At 42.3% G+C, this 23,942-nt stretch overlaps 1 protein-coding gene across 2 annotated transcripts in view; it reads right to left on the reverse strand.

Annotated features, from left to right (window-relative positions):
* Positions 1-23,942, reverse strand: part of Kek5 (leucine-rich repeat, immunoglobulin-like domain-containing kekkon 5 protein) — a 710,928-nt gene that overhangs the window by 542,726 nt on the left and 144,260 nt on the right. Inside the window, exon 2 of one of the 2 annotated variants that reach the window (XM_076790901.1) lies at positions 16,023-16,092. The exons of the other annotated variant lie outside the window; for it this stretch is intronic. The gene's annotated coding sequence lies outside the window, so the exon portion shown is untranslated. The remainder of the gene's footprint in view (positions 1-16,022; positions 16,093-23,942) is intronic. 2 annotated transcript variants of the gene reach the window in all.

Here is a 23,942-nt window from a genome sequence, read left to right on the forward strand (position 1 = left end):
GCGGAACACACGGAAGAAAGCGCTTCTCTCCCTCTCCCCCCACCCCCCTTCTTTCTCTCCTTCGCTTCGCTGCTCTTTTTCTTCGTGGCCCGTGACTCGAGGAACGTTCGTTGCACCGTTTAAGATTCGGTTTACGAGCTCCCCGGGGCTTTTCTTGGTCCAGTAACGCGTGCAATCCTCGCCGAGGAATTTCGACGTGATTGCTCTCCTCGCCTTTTAATTTTTAATCTTTCCGCGTGCGCTCTCTCTCTCTCTCTCTTTCTTGCTCGTCGCTTGCATTATGAATTACGCGATTCCCAGCGCGATGAAAACGAACCCTCCGGCTCCAGGTGAGTGGGACGAGTCGGCACCGACACCCACGCGATCCCGAACTGCTCAGAGACCGAATGAAAGGGAACGCCCGTAAATACCGCGCTCGTTAAACGCGCAACCCCGTGTCGCTGCTCTCTATTTCCCATAGATCCGCGTGGTTGAAGAGCAAACGCCCGGGCACCCGGAGTTTAAACGGAACCGGATCCCCGTGTGTGCTCTCCCGATGCTGGCACAGGCTTTCTTTCATCTTCCATCCAATCTCGGGACTTATCCCGATGATCCTGAAAAACATTTCGTCGACCGCCACGCCGAGCCGCGCCGGGATCACCAATCCCCCGGCTTACGTGTCCCGCGTGCCGCCTCGCAAGCCCAGATTACCAGCTAGCCGGCGATAAATTAATTCTTTCTAATTCTGTTTCTTCCCCGGACGTGTTCCCGGCTTATGCTCTCGAGGTCGTCGAGCGATCGTTGACAGAACGTCTCTCCTCCTTTGCTGGGACCACGCTGGATTTAGGATGGGAAGTGCCCCATGTTTCTTGGCCGGGAGACCCGGTAGATGTTTCGATTGTACTGTTCGCGACGTTGGTTTATGTAATGTTAACCCCTGTTAAAGTCTGCTGCACAGTATGTCCACCACCGTTGTTTCGTGTGCGGAAATTTCCATTTCTCTTAAAACAATTCCTGCTGAGGTGTCCTTTAGATCCACATACGTTGCAACCCACACAATCTTTTCGTATGTGGTCTGTTTTGCCGCATGTATAGCATCCAGATAAAACATTCTGCCGACGCTCATCTTGATTTGGTCTGTGGTGATAATTATTTCTCGAAAACGATGTATTTGACGACCTTCGTTTCATCAATAAGGCCACAGCCATATCCTCGGAGTCATCCTGTTCTTGAGTTCTAATTTCCTCAGTCATCAGTCGCGCCGTCAAATTTTCCAGGGTTTTCTTCTTGTCTTCCACGGAATCCCACGCACTATGAAAGTGATTAAATTTCTTCGGTAGTATTGACAATATGCGTGTCAATATCATGGAGTCCGGAACTGCACCTCCGAGGTTCTTCATTTTAGTCGTTAGCTGTTCTACTTTTGCTAAATTATGACTGACACTTTCACTCGAGTCCCATTTAAAGTCAAAAAATTGTTTTTGCACTATCGATAAATTTTCATCGGACTTCATATTGTAAACTGAATTAAGTTTCTTCCACATTTCTCGCGCTGTTGTGCAACTCAACAGTAAGTCAAGAGGTTTTTTCTCGACTGACGTCACGATCATCCTGCGAGCTGTTTTATCAGCCTTTAAAAACTTTTGCAGGTTTACTTGATAGTTTGGAGAATTTTCAGCTGGACGCTGTAGTCCTCCTTCACACACACTAAGGGAATCATCGTTTTCCTCCAGCAGTGTGCGTATAACGAAACGCCACTGAAGCCAATTATCACCGTCACGGAGCTTTTCTATTTTTAAATGCATCGACTCCATTTTACAAGTTTGCACAACTCACTGCACTTCCTAATCGAATTATTTACACTGATAACTTGTGTTATAACCTGGGCCCATAACCTGTTGAGGGGTTATGTGGAAATAATTATACGGGAAGACGGTGGAAGAAATATATTTAAACGGAAGAAGCCGTTGTCGGAGGTGTCTACAAGACGAGCGCACAGTTAGAACTAATGCCCAAACGCGAGGGCGGCGATGCGTACCTTCATACCTGACGTGAGGACGACCTTCAATAAAATAACGGGGAATCAGGTATTTCCCAATAACCATAGGATGTGGGGTTTTCCACAGGGTACGGTAAAACGCCTAACGTTTTACTTTAACAACCCCTGCCACTCGAATAGCGACCGTAAGGCGCCACTAAAAATGTATCATTATTCAGAATTTTGTACATTATTCAATTTGGTTGTATTTGATAAATTACTGAACGCTTCAGTGTCGTACGAGTAAGCTGCGCCATGTTAGCATGTATATAAGACAATGAATTGTTCAGTGGGATAAAGTAAACGGGAATATGTTTGTCTGTAGATGAAGAAAATTTTGTCTTTATTCATTGTTTAACAACAATTGTTTACACTATTTACAACCTTACCTGCGAACGAAGAAACGACGATTAAAATTTACTATTATCACTTCTTTATCTAGACTACTGATCTTTGTAAATAATAACTTTTAATCTTTGTGTTTCGCGCGTGTGCTCTATTGCGTGATGACTATATCTCTCTCCTCAATTCTTCTACTAATCGCCGCTCCATCTATCGGTGATTAAAATAAGAGACGCGCGAAAACGCAAAAACTAAAGACGGTATACTTTCTTTACATGTATAACATGAAATATATATATATATAGGGAGATATTCAAGGGAGATATTCTAGGTTAAAATAGCTTCGAGTGCAAAGGTTTAACACTTTCATGTAAAGAATATCAAGGTGCATTAACTGGTGCAGTAAAAAAATACAGTGTTTTCCCGATGTATGTCATCAACACGGGTCTTGCCAGTGACATATATCGTCCAGGAGATGTTTACACTCCTCCGCGACCGAGGACTCTCGAGCTTCGAAGCCCCTCACGGGGTATACCCCTCGGTAGTGGGGATAATTCCGCGACGTTTATCATCCAGGCATTCGCGACATATATAGAGAAATTACAGTACAGGGTGTAACGAAAATCCCCCTCGCGGGGTATACCCCGAGGTAGGGGGGATATGTCTGCGACTAGTATCAGCCAGGTGTTTGCGACATATATCGAGAGAAGATTGTATACGTTTCCATTTTAGAAAAAAGTTAATGACCTTCGTAAGCCCTACGGGCGTCCATCGACGAGAAAACTATTAACACGTGAATCCCAGAGATTCTCACAAAATCAGTGTAATCTAATTAATGAAACCGAATCTAGGAATTTCAACTGTATTATAGAGAATGCTGTCTTAACCCTTCTGAATTCTAAAGATCCTAATAAAATTCGGTTTAGCTGACACAATAAAAATTTCTGAACCTAGTCAAAAATCGCGGTCAGTCATACGTGACCGACGCGGCATGGTCGTGTAACTCGAAGCGGTAATACGCGGCGACCCGCTCCGCAGACTTTTCTTCGCGATCTTTTTAATTCCCGACTGCAATTCATACCCCGGGACAAATTCGCCGAGTACATTCTCGCGCGTTACATTCGCTCTTAGCGCGTTTATAATTTTTCGCATTTCAGCCGGGCGAGTAGGACGCGAAAGTATCCGCGGGCCGCGGAAACCGTGGCCGGTTTCGCTTTAACGAGAGCATGAAAAGCCGTTAAGGGAGAGACCCGGGGAATAGGATACCGAGGCAGCGAGCATCGCGAGGGTTAATTTGCGGAGCAGCTCTCGTTGCGAAAAGAATCGGGTACACGCATCCGGACGAATCCGTTCCTCGTTGGAACGACATCCGGAAGCCGGGGAATTTTCCATTTAGCCCGGGCGGATCGCGAAACTTCGAGTCCACGGATTACAGGATTCCTGAACGGCGAACCGGGGTCAGGGTATCCTCTCCTCGCGCTAAGTAATATTCCTGGATTTCCTTCAGGAACGGCCGGCGAAACGGGAATCTACGGACTCGCGAAAAACGCAAGGCTACGTAATGCTCGTGCAGGGATTCCAACTAAGTATACTTATTAAACTACGGTTGGTACGGTCGCGAACAATAGTCCAAGACGAAAAGGAAACGAGGAAGGAATTATTTAATCCGTATGAAAAACATCGAATAGAACTTTTATCGTTCGGTAAAAGGAATGATTAACACTAGATTTACGGGACCCGTCCAAATGACGGATTCTAATATTTTTAATTCACGAATATTGAGATTGCAAACATGGACCCATGAGGAATTATTTCACAAATTGATTTCTCTAGGTATATATTATTTAAACAATGGCCACAGGTTTTGATAGATATATCCATGTTATTTTTATAAGGAAATGTAAAATAGCCATTTTTAGTGCTCCGTGAACCTAGTGTTGATCATTCGTCTTTTCGATTTTTGAATAGGTTTAGACCGAATTTTGTTAAGATCTTTAGAATTCAAAGAGGTTAAAACAGCATCCCCTATAATACATTTCAAATTTTTAGTTTCGCCTTCGTTAACACTAGGTGTACGGAGCACTAAAAGTGAATATTTTACGTTACTTTATAAAAATAAGAAGAATGTGTCTATTCAAGATTTTTAGCCATTTTTTAGGTAATATATACCTAAAGAAATAAATTTGTTGAGTAATTCCACGTAGGTGGATCTTCATAATCTCGATAATCGTAAATTAAAAATATCAGAATCCGTCATTTTGACGGGTCCCGTAAACCTAGTGTTAATTAAACTACTCTAATTTTGTGAGAATCTCTGCGAATGATATGTGGCGGTTAACGTATTAATAATAAAGGTTTACCTTATGTTTCTGAACGTATTAGATATAATGTGCAACAGGAAAGAAATCTTGTATTGTACTTCTATGGACGACAGTTTAAGATTACTTTTGACGACAAATATATAAAATTTTCACTCCTGTTTAATCTTTTCTTCGATGGTCATTACTTTCGATCGTCAAAGCACTTCGTATTTTTATGCAAAATAATTTTCAGAAGCAATTATACGACGTCAGAATTAACCCCTTGCCCTGCAATATCAAGTCAGACTCGGAACGAAGATTCTCGATACATGTCAACAACACGGGTCGTGCCAGCGTCAAGTATCGTCCAGGAGACATGCCTCTCTACCTTCGTGGCTCTTAACGGGATATACTCCGCGGTAGTGGGGATAATTCCGCGACGCTTATCATCCAGACCTCGGCGACATATACCGAGATATCACTGTAATCACAAAATAAATAGTAGTGCAACGGGTTAAAGCTGATTTCGTATTTTCTTCTATTGGTAGCGATAAGTTGTCTAACATCCCTAAATTTTTCCAAAATTGTTCATATTTCATGTAACGTGGCAGATCGACTGGACAAGTATGACGCGCAAAATATTGAAATAACAATTGATCGTCCGAAATTTTTGTTCGGTGTGCTCGGGCAACGGAACGGAAAGTTCGCGATGGAGACGGACAAAGGTAAAAAGAGAGGAACACGAGGGTCGAACTTTTAGCTTGCGGTGCCCGTTGAAACCGCGGGAATGATCTTGGTTGCCGGCTGGCGTGGCTCATATCCCTAAAAGGTTTGGAATAAAGGAGCCGGCGGATGCGTCGCGAGCCCGGATCGAACCCGAAACGAAATCTCCGCGCGTCTTGAATCAGCTACTCGGCGGGGTCGCAATAGAAACCGACGAGCCCGGTGGAACAGAACCCGCGAGATGCTCGCGAGAATCTCTGCCAGCTGCGATTCGGATATTCTCAATTTTCTCGCGACAAGTAATATACGACGTGCCCCAGTCACCGGGGAAGAAAGCCCGGGGAGCTTTCAATTAGCGAAATGAGATCCTCACCTGAACTTAGGACGAAGCGATCGAAAGTGTCCGTCGATAAATGAGCCGTTCATTGCACAAATCGATTAACTCCATGAAACAAAAAGTTGAGAAATGCGATGAAATAATGTACATTGTTTTTTAAAATTCCCTTTATGATATGAATTCAAATAAATATTGTAGAATGCATAAATACAGATGTAGCTTTCATCTAATAGTATATAAACTTAATAAGAAAGAATAGCCAAAAAATAATCGTGAGTAATGTTACAATTTTTATGTGACTGGTGGAGTTAATTGATTTGGCAAGTGAAAAAAGTAATAAAGTTAAATTCAGTGTTTAAATTTTTGTGTTTTTTATTACAGGAAAAGTTAATTATTATATATTTTTATTACAGATTTTCCATGAAAATGAATATTAACAGTTCTGTTGTAATATATTATTTGTGATTAATTCATCAGCAATATACATAATGCCTTCTTCATCAGCTGTATGCGAGGACTCGTCATTTCGACTTTTTGTCAAGTTTTTATAGTAATCATGTTTAACAGGAGGAATGAATTTTAGCAGGTCCATCGTGTCTCCCCTTTTTTCCCTTGTCACAGTTCTACTTTTAGGATATAATAAAGACTGATCTACGTTTTTCAAACTTTGTGGTCTACCTGCTATAGATTTCGTTTTATTAATGGCATTAAATTCTGAATCTTCATTGTAGTCATATTTGAATTGTATGAGGGGGGTTTGGACCTTTCTAACTATTCAGCGCTTGCTAGTGCATTTGAGTTGCATTTTAGCAACGATTTATATTAGAGTACGGAGTTAATCAAAATGGCCTCTGAAATAAATGATTTATTATTCAATGGCCAAAAAAATTTTGTCCTGTAATAGTGTTAATCTTTATTATTCGGGAAAGTTATTATAAATATAAAAAGTTATGATTATACCAAGTGCTTTGACACTTAAATTTAAGATTTTTCAAAAAGTGGAGTTAATCGATTTGTGCAGTGAACGGCTCATTAATGTCCGAGCAAATATTTCGTAACTGGTTCAATTTAAAAAAACGATGGTGACCTCCATAACTCGTATCGAGCAAACAAATGTATTTTACCTTGCACATTATAGCAGACTTAAAACCGTGCAAATCTGCCTTATTAACACGTTAAAATGAATTTTTACGTTGATATATTCATTGTACTAAACTTAATTAGGATCTGTAACATGCAAGAAAGTTGGAGGATTACTCAGTATCGTACATTTAAGTTTTTGCAATTTTTATTTCATTAAATAACTTACTTTGATTTTATGGAATTTTTCGGGTTTCTAGTTTGGCGTTCATAGCGTTAAACTTTCTTGCAAGTCTGCTATAATTTTTATTGTGTTTATTGCACATTGTAGCAGACTTAAAACCGTTGTCTTACTCAACTTTTTGTAACTTCAGGTACGAAATATTTTCTCGGACATTTATAGACGGACACCCTGTATACCTTAAAGAATTCTTCGAAAATTAATCGTTACATTATAACCTTCAGGTTCCGTTAATGTTAGTAAAAATTTCAAGAAAATTCGGACCTTCCAAACACATTCGGAAAACATTCTACCAAAGAAATTTTGATTAGAACATCGTTAAAGTAAAAGTTGCAGTGTTCTTTGGTTTGGACATTGTCCGGGTAGACGTTCTTACATTAATGTATCGAGAACATCTGATAAGATCGAAGTTAACAACGCGAGAGTATCATCCGCTTTCGAATGTAGTTGCGAAAGTGTTTTCGAACTACAGAAACCCTGAAGACGTCGCTGACAGAAGAGCGGGATCGATCGGTGGTAACACGTTGACCGTAATAAACGACGTTCGCTGTGTTTTCTATTCTGTACGGTTCATTCGATGTCTCGTTGAAGTTCGCGCGGAAGTTCTGTACGAAGTCTCAGCCTCGGAAAAGTTTCGCGATAGGAATATCACGCTTTTGAAATGTTCTCTTTGACACGTCGTACTTTCTGCTCGGGGGAAGCGAGCGACAATACCTGTTGACGGAAAATGTCTCTAGATCCCGCCGAAGGCACTCGAACCAACAAAATCCAATCGTTTCAGATTTATAGAAACTTCTGTGGCCGCGAATAATCACTGAACTTCGGCGGATAGAAACTCGCGTTCTTAAACGGAATACCCGAGTTGCAATAACTCATAAAAGTTACTCCTCGCATCAACATACTGTGACTCTTGTAATTCCCTCCGAAATGTAACCTAGTAAATAATCTGACACGAAAACTAAATTGCGATAAGTGTACCTTCTAATTCTTCCACAAGTCTCATAATTCCCTTCCAAAATAGACAGGAAACAATTTGAAATAAGAGTTCTCCTAAATTCAGCACATGCCTTTCTAATACTAAACCCAGCACGGTCGAAATGACCGGTTTTCTATTTCACAATTATCGAAATTATAAACGAACTGAAACATGAAATTGTAAGAAAAAATCGAAATTATAAATGACTGAATTGACTTCTCTATCTTCTCCCTTTTACAAGACGTTTCACTGTTATACGTTTTGTGCTTGGTTTAGCGTTAAATTGCAGTAAATCTGCTTGTTTGTTTGTGCGTTGATTTCTTGATCACGTTATAAGGTTGTACGTTGACAATTACTGAACGACCGGAAGCAAAATGGTGGTTTCAGGTGAGACGCGTGCATGTCAAACCGCACAGTCACCGTCGCGGAAGCGTTAAATAATCGTTTGACCGCGTTCCACGGGAGTCGGACGCGTACTCTACGAACGGTGCGCAAGCGTTTCTGGTCGCGGCGAACAATAATGACCAGAATCAAGATGGTAATTCCGGGTGAAGCAGCTGGTACAGTCGCAGGTAGGATCCCGAGCCACTTTAGTATCTCGGAAACGCCGGTTGATCGGCGGCTAAGCCGGTTGTGCCGTTTCCCCCGAGCGAAGTCTCCGGTGGCGCGGCGCTCTAATTGGCCTAAATCCAACGAGCGCGGGTCTCGTTCCTGTTGCGCGCGGCCGGAGAATCGAATCTTTATTAAATCCGCCTGGGCCCTGGAACGTATTCCAGCCGACTCGAACCGGAATATAAAGCTATTACCGGCGCCGGTTGATCGAGTGCTCGAGCGGTTTCTCTGGTAACGCGCGGACCGCCGCGGTGCAGCGCGGGATTTTGCGCGGCTGGTAAGCGAAAACCTCCGTGATAGACGGCGCGCCGGTTGTTTATCAATGTTACTCGATATTGGGCCCCGTGTTTTCCCGTTTCCGCCGCGAACGATGACGCGCACCGTAATATACAGCCGCGTAGGCGTGCACGAAACGCCGAGAATTATTGCCCGTCTAATTCCGCAACGGAAACGCAATACGTCCCCTCGACGAACAACAATGCCCGCCATCGCTTTCCTCGCGAATTGCAAGGCGATGCCGATCTCGCGATCTTGAGTAGGCGGGAAAGGCTATTGCTGGTCGGCCAATAACCGATTAATAATGGTAATCTTTATTTATTCTATCCTGGGAGTCGGACTTTTACAATAGGTCTAGCTGAACATAAGCGTTCTATACATTCAATTCTTCTTTTTCCCCCATTTCTTCTGTGCCTAATTACCTTATCTAACCTATTCACCGAATCCACTGCACACTTTACTATGCTTTGGTTTTTCCTCCTCTTGCCTTCTATTTTCCAGCCTTTTCAGCCAATCCATAATCTTTTTGCCCTGCTAATACAGTGAATTCCCGATATAAGTCCCTACAAGTCTCGCGTTTAACTGTTCCCGGAACTACCCACACCCCGGAGCACCACAGATTTCGTCTAAATGTCCCTCGCCGGAACCGCGCAAGGGACTTGTATCGGGAATTCACTGTACCTCTATCGGTTTCCTCACAATTCTTCATTGGATGTACTAAATTGCCGAATCTGTCGCCGCATGAATCGCATGAGTCTCCTCCTTCCTCCTACCTCCCAACAATAACTGAATATTTTTGTAATTAATTATTAAAGGTAAGCATGGAAATTGTTTTTACTAGAGGAAGGGGTGGCAATACGGCCCCCAGTCTTGTATTTCTTCCTAAAATCGGATTCATAACTTAAATCATTTTAATTGTTACTTAAAATGTAGGTAAACTGATAAGGTTAAATGTGATGAAAGGCGGAAGTGAAAGAAAAATAATTTGAAGTTTATAGGAAGTTTATTTGAAGTTTGTGGGTGAAACTACGTGATTTTCGGACCTTTTACAAAAGTGAAGCCCTAACAGAAATGGTACAAAATCATCTGGTAACATTTTGACGTCTGCAGGAGATAAATAAAATAAAACTTTTCTTAACACTTTGACTGCCAAACTAGAAACCTCAAAAATTCCATAAAATCAAAGTAAGTGATTTAATGAAATAAAAATTGAAAAAAATTAAATGCACGATATTGAGTAGTCCTCAAACTTTCTTGCATTTTACAGACCCTAATTAAATTTAGTACGATGAATATATTAACGCAAAAATTCATTTTAAAACCTGGACAAATAATTCCGTCATCCACATATGGGTGACATGGCAATCAACGTGTTAATGCAAAATCGCACTGTGGTGGAGTAATGTGGAAATGGTAGGGATAGAGAGAGATTTGGAAGGTTACTTGAAGATTGTCAGTTAGATGGCGACAATTCGAATAAGTTTTGACAGGGAGATGGATAGTTTCCTTCATGAAAATTTTCAATTGTTCAGAATGGTCTTGACGACACTACAGGAGATACGTAATGTTAAAGAGTCACGGTTCGCAATTATAAATCAATATTGCTCGGGGTGTAAGCTCTAGTACTTAGGGGCCACACCTACCCTGTCTCCGTTAGTTTCCTCACTTTGTCTTGATTAAAGCCTACATTGTGTGTGACGCTATATTAACGGAAGCTCGTGAGGAGAGCAAAGTTCGGACTTGATACAGGTGTAAACGAAATTTAGTGTTAGTAACGTGTAACAATTAGTAAAAGTGAACTAGCGGTAACTCGAATGGCAATAACTCCTGGAGCGACCGCAACACCGTTCATGAAATAATGTTAGAATAATTGTTAGGAGACAATAATTATTATGCAGGACGCTTCAACTGTTAAAGGTTTTGAACTACTCATCGTACAGCAACATGCTTTTAATCGAACTTGAAGTTAATCGAGAGCGTCTCAAAGGATTCAAGGTAATCTTGGATTTGTTTGAATGGGACTACAAATGTCTAAAAAAAGAGGCACTCATTGCACTTCCGATAAAATTTTGTAAACACAAGCTGGGAATAGAGCTCGAATGTCATACGGGGTGACCCAAAATGTTGTGCTTCCTTGAAAGAGCCGATTCTCGAGGTCGTTTGAAGTAACCTTTTCCTTTGTTACGGAGTTATTAACGAAAAACACAGACCAATCAGAGCCGCGGCTTCAGTGAAGCGTGGCGTTGGCGTTCTCTGATTGGTCCGTGTTTTTCGTACATTTTTGCAAAGGAAAAAGTTACTTCAACCTCTTGAGTACTGTGCGCCACTATAGTGGTTTCTAGAGCGGCTTCCGTGGAAAGCACCAGTCTGAACGGTACGCACCACTATAGTGGCTTTTTTGCCTTTCGTGGCCGGGCGCGCCGTCCCTGGGAGACAGAGTCGCGGACGATCGCGCCGTACTCAAGAAGTTCCTTATTGTACTTACAACATTTTTGGGACACCCTGTATCTACATATCGCGGCGTCGATTCGATAGCAGAGTACATCTCTGATCTTCCCACTCTGTAATATTTACAAAAGACTGCATCGCCTGAAGCGAACTTTGCCAAGAACCGACGAGTGCAATTTCTGCCAAAAAAGAAAAAAAAAAAGGAAAAATCAATACGAAACGCCCAGGAACGAGAATATCCGAAGCAGACACGATTCGGCTAAATTCAGAAGCAACATTCTCCGCGAAAAGAGCGTACAGATTTTCGCTTAGGCGTGATCCTCGTCTCGCAGGCATTTTCATAATCCAACGACGAAATTCTCTCCGCGATTTCGTTTTGTTTTCGCAGGGAGGATGATCCCGGCAGCGCGGAGCGCCATTTCTACGGGCCGGGGCCGAGTGTATCGATACACCAGGGGATCGAGAACCCTATAAATCTGTGAGAGGATGGCTCCAGCGGCGCGGGAGTGCGTGGAAGATCGAAAGAGAGTTCGGGTGAATGGAGGTGTCAGGAGGAAAGGTGACAGCCAGTGACGTCGGATGGTTGGATCAGGACGGTGCTCCGGCATCCGGCGACATTGCGGGATAGGGGATCGGAAATTCGATTCGGCGATCGTGTAAGTTTCCACGCGAGCAACCAGCCCTCGCATTCGCCTCCATCTTCGCGTGCGCGGGGCTCGGGCTTCGGCTGCTTTACGCAGGACCGCGAATCTTATTGAAACTTTCCACTCGGCGTGGCATTCGGCTGCTACCGGGGGATACGTCCGGCAGCCTCCCGAAAAGTTTCGCAAGTTCCCGCGGCCACGGCCCCGGGAAAATCCAGAAGCGAAAATCTCGGCGACGATCCGATCGCGACAGGCCCGGAACAAATTGTTCCAAGTAGTTCCACTCCGTTCCCGGGTCCCCTGGAAATTTGGCAAGCGTGTGCACTATTCATTCGACCGTCTTGCAGAATTTATCGGCGAACGACCCAACAGAATCACAAATGGAGAGAGAGAGAGAGAGAGAGAGCTCTTTTCCTATAATCACGCTCCGCTGACCCGATTATGAGCCCGCTATTCCTGCCACTTCATCCAGACTTCGCTCTAAATATAGACGTCGCACTGTGGGCTATTTGGGCCGAAAAGACGGGAAAAAGTCAATTTGAAAAATTTAACGTGAACGGCAATTTTTTTATTGCTCGAAGTTGTTGAATGTGTGGAGAACAAATAAGTTTATGAATCTCTAAACTTAATCGAAAGTCAAGAGATTCTGACTTGTATTGCCTTTCCAATCGTGCTATAACATATCGTACATTTATCAGTGATTTTTACATGATTTAAAAAAGCTGCGTAATTTTTTGCAGTATGGATACCTTTTAGGTAAGTGTGGACTACACTTTCAGACTGTTTTCATTTTCTTATTATACTTATTTATAAAGTTATTAATATTTGTATATGATCGATAATTCAGAAATTATTTTTACAATTATAAGAGTTCATTAACGATTTTATTGTGGTTCTGAGTGAGTCCCGATGGTCTTTCTGGTCTCATTATATTCGGTAGAGATTCGTGACTCCAAGCTAATAAAGTTTGGTTCCGGATTTGTCCGGATTGACGTTTTATAGCTAATTTAGTATTAGCGTTTAGAAGTTGAGGAAGACACCGACTATATTTTCTGATGAAAGTTAATGGTAATAATTTAAAAATATTCTTCAAATACATATCTACTTATTACAACATTTTATGATCTACGTATTTTGTATTAAAATAATAATTTACATCATTTTAACATAATTTACGTGTAAAAGTGAACTTTTCGGTGCACGTACTCCACAATCGCCACGATTTTTCAAGGGTTTCCGATAATCTGAGGAAAAAAGGGTTCGAACAAAAGATTAACAGTATTCGGATGTCTACAAATTTCAATACATACAATTTCAAATAAAAATATTAAATATTGTTCAATTGATCTTATAAATCTGGGATTAGATCGTTGGATTTGAAACAGGAGGAGCAACGCTTTAACCCTTTCGAGCCGATTGGTACTCGTATGTACCATCAGTGCTTCGAAAAAGACTGACTCTTCTGTTTTGCATTATTTTTTTTCTGGTTTCAATGTGTACCAGTCCGTTCGCTAGTGTTTGGTACGAATGCCGTCTTGAAAGGGTTAAGATGATAGACAACGTATACGTAACAAAACTTTGACAGTAAAGTTCGCTTAAAACAAGCGAGAGGACTTGCGAGCCAACCCAATAGATACATAAATAAACAAAAGAGTTGGAAGCGTAAAGGAGGAAGCAACTCTTGAGCGGCTGCGTTTGCAGGGATAAATATAAATAAATAAACAGGTAAATAAAAGATTACAGTAGCAGGGTGACCTAGTCGGACTTTGAGCGCGGCGCTCTCTGCTTCGGTGGTTACTGTATAACGGATTACGACTTGCTTATCTTGCTTATCCAGTAAACTTCTTGCCATTAAAATATCGCGTCTATCTCTGTGTATAACCTCGCTGCGACTCCCGGACGCCTCATCCATAACAAACGAGTACTTCGCGTCCGAAAGGTCGCAAGCAGCAACAGACACACACAACTGCTAGTCGAATGCACAATCATTTCTTCTCCTATTAACCCTTGCTGAGCGAACGACGGATCGTTTTGACTCGATGCTGTCGCAGAATTCAGTGTGCCCAATTTTTATCGCTTTCGCAAGAACGATGATGCATCTACTACACCAGGCCCGGGCAACTGGTGGCCCGCGAGCCACGCGCGAGTCCTCTCCCCACTCCTGCGACCCCCCACCATGCTCCTATGGAATGTGGGAGAAGGTTGTCTCCAGGAGAGACGAAAGCACGGTAGGGTAACGTGAAGTGGCCAGTGGAGGGGGAACCTGCGCACTGGTAGTGGGGGTCGCGCAGCGACGGCGGGGAAGAAGTTGCCCAGGCCTGTATTATAGGGGACACCGAACACGTGTCAATTTGAAAAATTGTTATCTTCTTCCTGATACTTATTATTAGCTAGAAAAACGCTTACTAACGGGGCCGGCATGGTTTGAAATCCATATACGTATGCAAGGGTCAAAATCTAGACAAACTGCCGCTTGAGTATCGCAACGAGCAGTTTAGAAGTGGTCAATTGTGTTTCCGAAAAGTCCAATCTACGTCTGTATGGAGCCCAAATTGCGAATTTCTACCTCGTCGTGGAGTAATTTGTAATATTCGGCAGAAAATTCGAATTCTGAAGCAAGTATGACGTCAGAAGATACAGACATGCACAAACACGGTGGTATGCATTTTTAATTGATTACTTACTTATTTAAGACGTAAAATGTCTAGAAAAAAAGCCAGAGCGTAACATAGCGTGACAGTCAAGGCCAACTGCCTGCCGGCCCCCTTAACGCGCGAGGTCCCATGAAAAAATCCCGTGGAACTCTGTTTATGCAGCGAGTCCCGAGCACGAACACCGTAAGGAATTTCGTGGCGAAGCGAGCGATTCCATGGAATTGTGGAGGGGGTAGAGGGAGATCTCTGCGGAAAGCAATTACGGGGAACAGATCGGATCCCCGGACAGGAAAATCTCGAGCCGTGACTTTTATTTCAGAGGCCGCGTGACGCGCGGTGGATCCTCGTAAGAGACGCGCCGAGGCAGGGCGGCGACGGATAATCTCCGACGGGAAGTAACGTGTATCCGGCTGAAATCTGGCTGCAGTAAAAGAGAAATATGCCGCGGCCCAGCAGCGGGAAGAAAATGCGCGGGTTTATAGATCAGATCAATGATATTTGAGATCGGCGGAATCGAACGTTCGGTAAAATTTCTACGTTCGATAGGAGCATCCCCCGAGACTTGCTTCTGCACGTAGAAGGCGGCTCCGTTAAGAAGAACGACGCATAAATAGCCTCGTGTTACGAGGATGCGAGCCATCCTGTTGAAAAATCAACCCCGATCCACGCCTTTCGGCCATTCCTCTAACGTCCTTGGCCCAACCTCTCGCCTATAATTCTATTAGGTTGGCAAGAAAGTAATTTCGGTTTTCGCTAATAGATGGCTTCATGTTTTCTTTGATTGACTTCTGTTAACGTTGCATTTGTTTTCTTTCTGACATTTCATAAATGCGTCTGTATTTTTCAGATTTTTCAACTTTCGAAGAATCATTCAGGACAACCAAGTGCACGAGAAAGTATCATAAATAAGGAACTTAGCGTATAGAAAATATTTAAGTTTCGTGTATACAGTGAATTCTCGATATATGTCAACAACACGGGTCTTGCCAATGACATATATCGTCCAGGAGATGTTTACACTCCTCGGCTTCCGAGGCCTCTCGAGTTTCGCGGTCCCTCACGGGGTATACCCCTCGGTAGTGGGGATAATTCCGCGACGTTTATCATCCAGGCATTCGCGACATATATAGAGAAATTACAGTACAGGGTGTACCGAAAATCGTGACGAAAAGAGAAAATCGAGTTTGATGATGCAGCGAATCCGCATATACAGGATGTTCTTTTTTATGGAACTACTTTGTTTTGGAATAACTTTTATAATGACGAGCGCCGTTGTGACATAGTCATGCTCCACAGCGTATGCTTCCGATTTATAATTTCGGAGGCAATTGAGAGCAACAATAATTTCATAAAAATGTAAGGTTTTCTTTACCCCTTGGCGAACGGTTTTCTTCGTGGCCTGCACAACGATTAGAACTTCCTCGTCGTTAATTAATCCTTACCTGAAAGAAAAAGAAAATTCCAATTGATTATGTATCTAGAATTTCTCCGATGCAGAGATATTATTAACAGAACAATAGAATTGCATTTCGATTTGTTTCGAGCGAACTGAAGCCGATCCTTATGCAAAGTACTCTTTTCAATGGTTGCTCGAACCTTTAGCAATCGAAGTCTTGATTTGTGCAACTAGTTTTTGCTCTGATTGTTTCGTAGCATTCGTTCGACACAGTTGAAGTGAAAATGCGAGTTCGAGCGATTTCATTGAACGCGTTCGTAATGGAAAAAATCATTCGCAGAATCGCTAAAATTGCTTGCATCGTTGGTCGAAGCATTTCGGTAGGTCCTTATAAAAGAGAACGAAAAATTAACATGTCACACCACCAAAATCCAACGGACGTCAATTTGGAAAAATTAATTTCCGGTGGAGGTGTCACGTTGTGAAAAATAACGAATGTCATTACATTACGCTTGACGTGCCCTCGCAGGCGTGCATTTTTATTAACCAATTACTATTTATAAATGTATTATTTTCTTCGTAAAGAAATTCTCGTTTCTTTACAGCCTTTATTGATCATGTTCCCGCATGGTGTTCCAAGTTGAATCGAATATTTAATGTTTAATTTAATCAACGAAAACGCACGTACTTCAAGCTGCGCTTTATCCTTTGGGCTACGTCACACCAAACCTTTGTTCACCTATACATTTTGTTTCTCGGTGTTCAATTCTTCCCTCGCAGACCTCTTTGCAGCGTCGCAATATGTAAACACAGCAGAGTTACATTATCACGGTGGAAACTCGGCGTGTTCAGCAATGGCATCAAGCATTAATTTCAGTTAATGTGTCTGTCTGGTTTTACCGGGGCAGAACATTAGGTGTATCTCGGGCCAGGATTTGTGGCAGCAGTAATTACAGACGGAGGTGGAGGGGTGCGAAAGGGTGGGGGGAGATAAAGGATCGGATACCGAATATTAGTTTCCAACTGCATATGTCAAGGCTCGGGTTCTTACGCCGGGAACAACCGCGAAGGAAGTTTGCGCCGCTTACACAATTTAATCGTGCCGCGGAACCAGCGAAGTTTCCACTGTTTTAATACCTAATCTCCAGGAAGACAACGTGTTGTCGATCATCGCGAAAAGTTCGAAGAAAAGTCGCCGGTACACGGAACACAGTGATTTCTCTATATATGTCGCCCAGGCCTGGACGATAAACGTCGCGGAATTATCCCCACTACCGCCGGGTACTCGCGAGGAGCCACGAAGCTCGAGGTGAACATAACACGGGTATGTGTCCTGGACGATACATGTCATTGGCAAGACCCGTGTTGTTGACATATATCGAGAACTCGCTGTAATTAATGCAGCGCGAAACGAGCACAGATCGGATTTCGTTCTTGCGCCGAATTCGAGCACGGACATTGCGCGTGACAAGTTTTTCGGAACGAGGCGACAGGGAAAAAGGAAACGGGCTCGACGTAAATTCAATTAACATTACAGCTGCGAATGGATTGGTATCGCGAGTTCACGTGTATGTAAGCGTCACTCAAACTTCCGTTTCAGGACGCCGCCGTCGAAGTTTTCCCGCGCCATTTGCGACGAACTTGGATAGCACTTCGGAACACGCTGCGCAACGAGTGGCGCAGCTCGAGCCACGAAATCCTCTCCGCTTCGAAATATTTTTTTTTTTTTTCAAAACGCGAGATCGGAACGTTTGAAAGGGGATTTTTCTGTTTCAGACGGCGTTTTCAAGATTGGTTTTCATTTTTTTTTTTTTTTTCGTTGTTGTAGGAGCGCGGTGAAATGTTTTGAAATGTTTCGTTTCGTGTGTTCCGGTAGGAATTTAATGTTCCAGCTTTGATTTAATATTTTTTTTTTCTGTGTATGAAAAACGTGGAAATGTTCGACGATAGGCGATGTTGAAATTGGCTTAAATTTGTTGACAAGTGTAAAACGTGGTTACTGGGGTTTCCTGTAAAATATGAAAATCAAGTCACGTTCTTAATTATTGTGACTATAACTGGAATTAGAAGTATTCAGTTTTTTTTATAAGAGATAGCTGATCTTTATGCAAATCTAATACACAGTTTCTTCTTGTACCAATTTCAGTAGGATAAAAACGGTTCACTATTCTATTGACGTATACCGAAATTCATACACTAATTTTTATCGTTAATGTAACAAATATTAAAAACCCTCGCACCGATATTTCACAACAGTTTTCATTCGATATAAGACGATGGCTCGGGACTAGCTTTCGTCGTATTTCGGATGGAGAAGAAGAAGAGGAATAAAATTTTATTTCGGAATAAAAAGCGTCATCTTATATGGAAATAAAATTGTACATAATGACGGTCGCTCGAGCTTACCTCCACCGCGACGGGTCACGAATGACTCGAATGACACGAATGACGACATGAATGTTTGCTGAACATGCGCATTAAGTTTGGAAAACTTCACTCTTTCGATGATGAATACCACTTTTAAAACCGTGCGCTGAACTTAATGACTGTAAACAGCGCATTAAATATAATTAATCCGACCTTTCTAAAGAGTACGAATTCCAAAGCAGTCATAAAGACAGTTTTATCCAGAAAGAAATGTCACTGGCAGTTTATTGTTTCTTCTCGTTTTATCATTACGAGGTAAATGTTCGCTATTACTTCGTTAATACGAAACATTTTTCTAAAGGACTTGGTCAAAATAAAAATTCTAAAGAAAATCCCCTTTAATCCTCAATTCCCCCACAGAAATTTCTGAAACGAAGTTTCTTCGAAGAAGACGTAAAAATTTTACTACAGTCTAAGGAAACGAAACGGAATTCATTGAGACTCTTAATTGAAGGGTTAATCGAGATCGAATCTAATCGCGTGGACGATTTCGTTTTCACTTTTCTAAACATTATTTAAAAAGTGGAAATAGCGCCATAGTTGGCGCTCGAACACTAGATGTCGAATACTCGATCTATGTCAACAACACGGGTCTTGCCAGCGACATGTATCGTCCAGGAGACATACTCGCGTTATGTTTACACTCCTCGGCGTCCGAGGCTTCTCGAGCTTCGTGACCTTCACGGGGTATACCTCGCGGTAGTGGGGATAATCCCGCGACGTTTATCATACAGGCCATGGCGACATATATAGAGAAATCACTGTATAATCGGCGCTCGGAACGAAAGGATTAATTCCGATATCCTTGAGGGGCTCAGCGTGAAGTAGCCGGCACTCGAGAAGAAATAAATTTCCTACTTGAAGCTCTAGAAGAGGAGGTGCTCTTAGAGCGGGAAAACGTTCCATCTGGGAATATTATCGAAGTCGTTAAATTTCGAAAAGTCGATGTTAATCGGGCCCGAGGAGCTTCTCCGAGAGAGGTCGAACGACCGGTCGAAATAAATCCGAGACAATAACCAGAACTTGGTCTAATCTATCAGGCGCCTTGCACGCAGATTACGTCCGGTCACTGCGCGTGGTATTAAACAGCGTAATTATCTTGCTTAACGACGCCCCGGCTTTAAAACTTCAGAAGAGAGCGCCGCGCCGCCTCGCGGAAGACTGTAATTAATTATAAGACATTGTGAAGGTAAACTGACTCCGGGTCAGGTACGATAGAACAGCAGAGAAAGGAAAGTTTTCTGAAAGAGTGGCTCGAACGCCGGGCTATTAATCGCGCCCGTTGAAAGTTATCATCGGATCGATCGTACAGTCGCCGACAAAAATATGTCTTTCCATACATCGGAAGAAAACGTGCATTTTGGTCGAACAATTGCGTTCTACACGTGGCCGTAAATGTCTGTACGAACGAATAATTTGTCTTTTGCAACCGAAAAAACAAAAATTCTCGACCAGCCAACAAGATCTCGGGATCTTAATATTATTGAAATTATCTGGGGATACCTTTGCGAATACATGCCACTAACTATTTGTAGCTCGTGTGTATATTAATCGATTTCGATGAAATTTTCATACGAAACGGATGTTTTAAATTTTCGTTACAGGCTGGAATAAAGAAGTTGTAAAAAGTGCCATTTTTATTTCCTCACGTAATTCTTACCGATCGCAATTTTCTCAAAATCTTTTTTGCAGATCATTAGGAAAACCAGTTCTTCTAATTGCTCAAAAGACAGTCAGGTCGTTTGATGGAATTTTAAAAAAGTTATACCGTTTCAAAGGGCGTTCGAGTACCGTTCGTGAGCCTGTGTACATGGATCAACGTTATCTGCTAAATAGAAATGATCGAATTAATAGGGGGGGGGGGGGGGGTGTTGTCATTTTCTTTGGTGCGGAAAACAAATCCGTCTCGGTTTTATCGTCGCGATTCTTCGGCCGTTTTCATCCGGCGCAGAGTACACACGGAACGAGAATACATTTAATCCGGGATTTCCATGGTTCAGAAAGGAGCAGGAAGGTCAACTGACCTAGTCTCTATATTTGACAAGGGAACGAGCCCCCGGACCGCACCGACGACCGAAGCTAAACAAGAGCCCGGCGAACGAAGCGGCGGCGGCGCGGCGCGAGGGCAATCAGGAATTAATTAAAGCGGTCCGGGTGATGGATCTAAACGGCACGAAAGAATTTTGAAACCGCGATTTGTCTCGCGTACCATGGGCTAGAACAGTTCGAGGCCCTTCCCCCCCCCCCCCATACCCGAAACTTGCCCGAGCGACGAATTCCGATCCCACACCCGCGGAACTTAATTAAAGTAAGCGAAAGAAAGGAATTTCTGACAGCATTTAATCGCCTGTCCCGAATATACACGGTGGCCCGCTCGAATGAGATTTTCATTGGAAAAACCCGTCATAATCGACGACGACGTGGAAAAATGTAAGCTGCGAATTTGATTTAATTTAGCGTGGACTGTGTATGCATGAATGTGTACATGTATGTGTACTGTAATTTGTCTCGGTGCAGTGCTTAAATAAAAGAAAAAAAAAAGATTGACGATGATGTCGAGTCAATATTCGCCAAGAATGGATACATGAAGATTAGCACGTGAATTGCCAAAAATCCCAGAGAATCTCGGAAAATCAGTGTAACTTAATTAATGAAACCGAAACTAGAAGTTTGAAATGTATTACGGGGGATGCTGTCTTAACCCTTCTGAATTCTAAAGATCCTGATAAAATTCGGTTTATCTGACACAATAAAAATGTCTAAACCTAGTCAAAAGTCGCTGTCAGTCGTATGTGACTGACGTGGCAGTTGACGTGTTAACAGGTGTACTCAAATTCCATTGTACGCGAACAAATGAGATTTTCAAACTATACCGATTTTCGCCCTTTTTCCGAAAATCGACCATTGCGCCGCGACACGCTTGAGATACGTTTAAAGGGTCCAGCCTAACCTCGCCTATCCTATTTCACGAAGATTACCGAAAACAGATGGGACACGTGTCAAAAAAGAACTGCGGGAACTCTGTGGCCGAGCCAAGTCGAAAATATGTTAACGGAGGCGGGCAGCTACGGGAACATGACGGGAGTTCTTTGAAGTTGCCACCCTCTCGCCGAGCCACCCCCGTCTACCATCTTTTCTGCCCCTTGAGCTCTCTCTCTCTCTCTCTCTCTCTTTCTGTGCTTCCACGTTCCCGTACCCACTAAATCTTGCCTCGTACGCGCCAGTATGCCGACTATGCGGAATAATACAGAGACGAAACAATTCGGGCAATTTATCAACCGGGTTATAAATGTAGAAAATACTGTCTACGTGGGTGGAAGAGTATGGAACTTCTTGCGCAGTCACTATTGTGCTCGACTGCTTATAGTTTCGTGGGGTTTTCTCGAGATTTTACGGCGCGTTTACACGGCGCTGCGCTGTTATATTCATCGCGATGATAGCTAGCTGCTCGCTCGCGCCAAGCTGTTTAGCATTTCTCGACGATTCTGTTTACACGAGGTGAAAAGTATTCCATCGAGCGTAAAAGCGTCCGGTATTACAGCTATTATTCTACATTATTACACTATGTCTTCAATTTTCCGTATTTTATAATCATATGAAAAAATTGTGATTGTAGTGATGCCGATATTTCCCATATGGGTGATGGCCTTATAAATTTCGGAGACATCAAGGCCACCTTGATTTCTTTAAATGGAATGACCTACCTCTCGTATCGAATTGTGAGTAAATATGTATTGACCTTCTCATGTACTAAACCTAACGAGATTCAGGTTCGGGAATATCAGTTCAAGTACCCGCTAATTAACAGCTAGTTAGTACGAAATATTTAAGGTGGACATAATTTATCGGCCCACCCCGTATTTGCCGTGGAGAATACTTTCAGGGACCATAACTGTTATAATCGAAAAAGAGAAAAGTCATGGAATAACACGTATTTCATCGACTACAATCGAATTGGTTACAAATAGGGATTATTAGTAACTGAAAATTTGTTCTCTTGTTGGTAAATGTCGTTGAGAGAAATTCATTTCGATCACTTATAACAGTTATCAATGAGAGAAATTCATTTCGATCACTTATAACAGTTATCAACGAGAGAAATTCATTTCCATCACTTATAACAGTTATCAATGAGAGAAATTCATTTCGATCACTTATAACAGTTATCAACGAGAGAAATTCATTTCGATCACTTATAACATTTATCAATGAGAGAAATTCATTTCGATCACTTATAACTGTTATCAACGAGAGAAATTCATTTCGATCACTTATAACAGTTATCAATGAGAGAAATTCATTTCGATCACTTATAACAGTTATCAACGAGAGAAATTCATTTCCATCACTTATAACAGTTATCAACGAGAGAAATTCATTTCGATCACTTATAACAGTTATCAATGAGAGAAATTCATTTCGATCACTTATAACAGTTATCAATGAGAGAAATTCATTTCGATCACTTATAACAGTTATCAACGAGAGAAATTCATTTCGATCACTTATAACAGTTATCAATGAGAGAAATTCATTTCGATCACTTATAACAGTTATCAATGAGAGAAATTCATTTCGATCACTTATAACAGTTATCAATGAGAGAAATTCATTTCGATCACTTAGAACAGTTATCAACGAGAGAAATTTATTTCGATGAACTTTTGATAACTGCTTTGAGCAATCGAAACAGTTTTTCTTCATCGATAACAGTTATCGAGGAGGATCAGTTACATCGATAACAGTTATCCAGGAGGATCAGTTACATCGATAACAGTTATCCAAGAAGATCAGTTACATCGATAACAGTTATCGAGGAGACATTAACTGTTCATTAATGATTTCTATCGTAGAAAATTTTAGAATTGTTATTTTTGTTCCCCGAATATTTATTAGTAGCGCAGCAAGCTAAGAAGCAACCAGACGATTGAGCTGTACAGCCAGTTGAAAAGAAGAGAGGGCGAAGGTCGCTTCCAGAGGGTGGTAGAGCTGGATAAATTGCAGCGTTGCCCTATAATCAGATCATTCAGCAGGGGTATCATCAAGCTCCCCTAGCCGCGAGGAATGTTTCCCAAAGACACTGCTTAGTTGGATCGATGACGAGACCCTATCGGCGAGAGCCGAGCTCGTTCGATTATTTTGCCAAGCCGACGGTAATTTATAAAACACCTGTCGACAGAGTCCATCATGAAAATAGTCGCTTAACGCCGCGTATTAAATATGTCCGCTCCCTCCGGAGGATGACGATGGGTTTCTACGAAGCAGCAGCGGGGTCATGAGACCGAATCCCCGAGTCATCGTTGACGTTGCATGACACGAGTGTGCTGGTACAGCGAATCAATCTTTCGGAAGGCGGCATTAATTTGTTGACAAGCCGCGGATAGCGTGCGGCATGCTAATGAGTTTTCACGGAACGCGAACGAGTCCGTGTTCCTACCCTCTAATAGACCGTTCCGGGTCCGTCGTGAC

This window comes from Halictus rubicundus, chromosome 7 (genome assembly GCF_050948215.1).
Source record: "Halictus rubicundus isolate RS-2024b chromosome 7, iyHalRubi1_principal, whole genome shotgun sequence".
Classification (NCBI taxonomy): Eukaryota; Metazoa; Arthropoda; class Insecta; order Hymenoptera; family Halictidae; genus Halictus; species Halictus rubicundus.